Source organism: Myotis nattereri (genome assembly GCF_964212035.1).
Source record: "Myotis nattereri genome assembly, chromosome: 7".
Lineage (NCBI taxonomy): Eukaryota > Metazoa > Chordata > Mammalia > Chiroptera > Vespertilionidae > Myotis > Myotis nattereri.
Genome location: NC_138082.1, coordinates 69,696,173 through 69,701,730, shown reverse-complemented (window position 1 = coordinate 69,701,730; position 5,558 = coordinate 69,696,173). Strand labels below are relative to the sequence as shown.

Sequence of the window (5,558 nt, the reverse complement as noted above, 5' to 3'; positions counted from 1 at the left end):
AGTGTCATCAATGGACTTCCATGCAAGTAAATCAACATTTTGTGTTGCCTTTTGTTCTTAATGCCTTTGTACAATTAATAGAGTCCTTTCTTCTTAACTATAAATGGTTTCCAAAGTATTTAACATATTCATTTTGTAGTAAAATTAGATCTTTATTACATGTTGTACATATTTTGAAAGTTTATGACTTTTAATGTTATTCTAAAATTTTTGCCATATTAAAAGTTTTAATTTTATATGGTTGAATGTTCATCTTTTACTTTCTTTTTTAAAAAATATATTTTATTGATTTTTTACAGAGAGGAAGAGAGAGAGATAGAGAGTTAGAAGCATCGATGAGAGAGAAACATCGATCAGCTGCCTCCTGCACATCCCCCACAGGGGAAGTACCCACAACCCAGGTACATGCCCTTGACCGGAATCGAACTTGGGACCTTTCAGTCCGCAGGCCGACGCTCTATCCACTGAGCCAAACCGGTTTCGGCTCATCTTTCTCTTTTTGACTCCTGTTGATATGTGCTTACCTAAGATGCATGCAATTTTAAGTCATCTTAAAATTTCATTGTTAATATAAATTAACTACATCTAGAATTTATTTTTATTTATGTGGTAAGTAGGGTATCTAAGTTATCATTTTCTAAGTGTCAGACACTTGTCACTGTGTATTATAAAGTGATCTTTTTCTACACAGCTGTAAGATGTCAATTTTATAACTTATCCTCCTATATAATAAAAGCCTAATATGCAAATTGTCCCCTCGATTGGGAGTTTGACCGGGAGTTCAACTGGGGGGCGTGGCCAGCCAGCCAACCTCATGTGTCCCCTTCTCCTGGCTGGCCTGGCCCCGAATTTGTGCACCAGGCCTCTAATTCAATATAATATATGAATTCAGTACTTACACACACATACACACATACACACATACACACACAGGCACTGAATCTAGGCATTTTACTCTGCTTAATTGATATGTCCATTAACTTTTATAATAGTACTAGAGGCCCAGCATGGGATTGAAATCGCACGAGGAGGCGCCCCACAACACGCCATATGAGGAAGCACACTACGGGCCACCATGGGAGTCAGGCCAGACCCACGCTGCAGGCAGCCAGGACCCGCACCTGACTCATGCAGTGCCGGGCCACTGCAGGAATCAGGTCAGACCCACACCATGGGCAGCCGGGACTCACGCCTGACTTCTGCCCCAGGCACCCTCTGCCCCTCTGCCTGTGTCCACTCTGGGCTACCAGCTCGGGCAGGCCCCCTGTGTCTGTCTCCATCTCTGCTCCAGTCCTCACCTGCATGCGCAACCTCCTCCTGTCTAGTCTTGACCCATTACGGTGTCCTGGCCTAATTTGCATATTACCTCTTTATATGTATAGATTTCACAATGACTATTTCTTTAAAAAACAGAATTAAATTAAATATTATATTAGTCATTAATTTTTCTCAATATTTACTTAGTAACCAAATTAAGTAATTAGGATATAACATCTCGACTTCACCTATATATTCTAGGACAAAGCAACCAATCATTATCCCTGTTTTCAGAAGTTCCTGATTCTTTTATTTTTTATTCTTAAAAATGGTACAACATTAAATGATCATCTCAAACCACATTAGAAAAATGTCACGTTTGATGGAAAAATGAAATTCATCTAGCGATTGGAATAGAAATAGGGAGAAAAATGTTTTTCATTAAATTGGGATGAAACTGGATTTCAAGGATTTATTCCACCCTATTATGATTCAGCCAGTGCCTTACTGAGTACACAGAAACCTTCAGTAAATATTTATTTATTGATTGAAAAACATATTTGAAAGCATTTGAAATGGTCTGTTGTTCAAATTGTATAAATAAAATTACACAGATAAAAATTCCTCTTGACCATTTTATGAAACATGAGTGTTCAGTCAGCTTGAATAAACAATTAAGACTAGGACATATTTATTGGATACATGTAGAAATCACAATTGTTTTTATTGTCCATACAAAGAAGTAGATGAATTATGAATTGTTTTAAAAACTTTGCAATAAAAATCAGGGAAACATTCAATCATTAGGAGAAAATTATAAATTCTGAAGTAAAGGAAGTTTAAAGGATCTGGAATTTCTTAGGTTCCCTTAAAGCAGTGACTCTCAACCTGTGGGTTGGAAAATAAACACATATTTTCCAGTGATAAAATACTAAAACAATGAAAATAAAGAGGTGGACTTATGAGTATATACCAAAACATCACTAAAGCTTAGTTGATTCTGCTTACAAAGCCAACTTAATAATCAGTAGAGATCACTGCCAAATCCATTTGACAATAGCAGTGAATGTCAATAGTCAGAATCACCCTTCCAAGTACATTGCATCCTAACTCAGTTACATAACTGGGTGGTCATGGTTCCAGATATAACCCACTTCTGAGACTAGAGTTTCAATGTAAAAGTGAAATATAAAAGTGAAACAACCTTTCTCTCTTTCCTAGACCTAGGTGAAGATAGGAGAAGGAATAAGGAGGGACACCTGAGGCTCAAATGTCCTTAATAACTTTTTCTTGGTTTTGATATGTGGTAAAAACAGAAAATGAAGTAACCAGGACATCTAGCCCCCAATTATCTCTTGTTTATACTCAAGGCAAATTGATCAGCAAGGTTCATGCTCTTTGGGAAGGCCCTATGAGCTAATAGATAACAATTATGGTGCTACAAATACTTTCATAAGTTACAGCCTTGATGCTAGTAGTTATTATTCTGAATAGTTCATAAAGAAGCTCCCAGGAGAATGAGAGATGCAGAGTAACCAATAATTAAGACAAAGTCCTGCCCTAGCTGGTTTCGCCCAGTGGATAGAGCGTCGGCCTGCGACTGAATGGTCCCAGGTTCGAGTCCAGTCAAGGGCACATGCCCAGGTTGTGAGCTTGATCCCCAGTAAGGGGTATGCAGGAGGCAACTGATCAATGATTCTCATCATTGATGTTTCTATCTCTCTCTCCCTCTTCCTTCCTCTCTGAAATCAATAAAAAAATTGATCTATATATATATAAAAGTCTAAGTGACTGCCCAACCGTCCGACCTGTAGCTATGATATGCACTGACCACCAGGGGGCATACACTGAATGCAGGAGATGCCAAGCTCTGGTGACTTGGCAGCTGCGGTTCTCGGGTGACACACCCGGAACCAGAGAGGAGGGAGCCCGATTCCAGGGTGCACCACCTGAGAACCATCCTCTCGCAATCTGGGACCCCTCAGGAGATGTTGGAGAGACAGTTTTGGCCTGATCCCCACAGACCAGGCTGAGGGACCCACCTGCCAGAGGAACCCTGCTCATTCCACAGACGCCCTTCAAGCCATGGTGCTGCCCCAGATGCAGCTGGCTGGGGAGGGACTGGGGGAGGTTGGCTCCAGGGTGTGTCTCGCCTGTCTCATCCAGTCCCACCCCGCTGGCCACCTTCTAATTAATTTTTTTTCAATGTGCACGAATTCGTTCATCAGGCCACTAGTATATATATATAAAGACAAAGTCCTTTGGAAAACTAATATTCTAATCTAGATAATTTAGGACTTTTAAATTTTGATAGAAGTTTTTCCCACTTTTCTGTTTTACTAGTAGACTAACCTTGCCTATAAGCTGACTCAAAGGCACCCTCAACAAACAGTCCTCTACAGCAAGTATGATGGTCTTTACAACCTAATGAGAATCAACTTGAATGCACATCTATTAATAACAACACTGTGTTGACTTTGAGTCAAGGTCAGAGTGGCAAGCCCTCATGCAATGTGTTTTCCCTCTCTATTCAATTTTTCATAATTCACATGTTAATAATACAGTCCTGGGAGAATTAAATAAACTAATACATTATGGCACTTAGAACAGAGTAAGTTTCAAATTGCATTAACAGTTTAGCTCTTTTTGTTTCTTGCTGTAGCTGTTGTCGCTATAATTAGCTATAATTATCAGTATTGAACGTCAGCCTGCATGACTGCTTCACCCTCCTGCTCCCTGTCCAGGCCCCAATGCCTGTGGACCATTGCAGCTATGAAACTACAGGCAGATTGAGGGGGGTTGGGGGGAAGGGAGGCACAGCTCTGTACTTTAACATTTTGACAAAGGGTTAAAGTAAGTCCCTCTCTAAAACTCCCTCTGCTGGATTGTGACTGAATTAAAACTTATTTTTTTAAAATTAATTAACTGAATGTTCATGGTTAACAAAAAAAAGGTATATATAATCAGCAGTATTTACAACAATTGATCCATGTGGTTCTTAGAGCCCACTGACCCAAAATTAGGCTCATGAATTCCCTAACAGTCAAGCATTCTAGCTGACCACTTGCCTATCAGTAGCAAGATCTCACAGTCAAAAGAGCAGTGGGGGAAGCACCAACAGTTGGGACAGTTGGGAGGAGAGCATAAGGTTCAAGGTGGAAAATCATGAACCAGATGCTACTGTCAAGGAAAAACAAATTGTTGATCTAATGACCAGAAAAGCCAACCAACTTTCAGAAGCAGGAAGGGATCTACTTGAACATGGATCGACATGTGTTGGCCTTAATGCTGCTCTCTGGGGCCTAATAGCAAAGTCTTTTTCAGTGCATCTTAAATGTAACTTATATAGCTGCTGTTTTAACAATGGCAGTGCTACTATTTTTGACAGTGGACATATCTTACAGAGGCTTATTAAGTTTACCATTGAATACAGGTGATTTAAATTGTGAAACCTATACCATGCACAAGGAGGATTGGTTGGACTTGTTTTTGGTGGTCTGTACCTTTTTCTTGGCTATACCTAGGAATGGTGGCCTAGGAACCAGGTATGCCTCTGTCCTGCTGTCAGAGAAAGGAACATCGTACCCTGCTGTGTCAGAATTTCTAAGCCTGTCTTTAGAAAGACATTTCTCATTTCGCTCCAGCCTGGATTTGCAAGTGCTTCGGTTCTAGACAATATAAAGTACTTAGAAAGGTCCTTCACTTCCCTGAACCTGTCCTAGAAATTCTGTGATTGTTAAGCCAGTGTGTGCACAAAAATAAAACTGTGATTAAACAAAAAAAAAGCAGTGTGACATTCTGTTCTTGGTTTCATTACTATGAGGCCCAGAGGAGGAAAAGTCTCCCGTTACTCCAACCAAAGGCTTGTGTCTTGAATTTTCATTTTTATCCTGCAATCTGCCTTTTCCTCTGAGCAACTTTCAACAAAAACTCTCATCTCTACAATATAACAATATAATCTAATATAGTTTAATCCATTCCAAGTTGTTTTGTTTTTGTTTTTTAAGAAACACTCTACCATCTCTCTTTTTATACAGGCAGAAAACAGCAATGAAGTCAGTGGAGACAGAAAGTTCTGCCTCAACAAAATGCACACAATTTTATATTGCAACGCTGAATATTTAGCCTCTCCATCTAAATCCTCCGCATGTAGGTTAATAGACATTCTTCCCACAGAGCAATGGCTGGGTACACTATGGGACATTATAAACATTTACAAATGTACTTATTTTATTTTAAAAATTTCTTTAGCTGCAGGAGATATGTTTGGCACTTGTAAAAAAAAAAAAAAGCAATTAAAA

At 39.4% G+C, this 5,558-nt stretch overlaps 1 pseudogene across 1 annotated transcript; it reads left to right on the top strand.

Annotated features, from left to right (window-relative positions):
- The first annotated feature begins 1,007 nt into the window (after positions 1-1,007).
- LOC308522028 (transmembrane protein 126A-like) lies at positions 1,008-4,990 on the top strand (annotated as a pseudogene). The gene is made up of 2 exons: positions 1,008-1,157; positions 4,314-4,990. The product of its transcript is annotated as a transmembrane protein 126A-like (transcript).
- Positions 4,991-5,558: the final 568 nt, after the last annotated feature.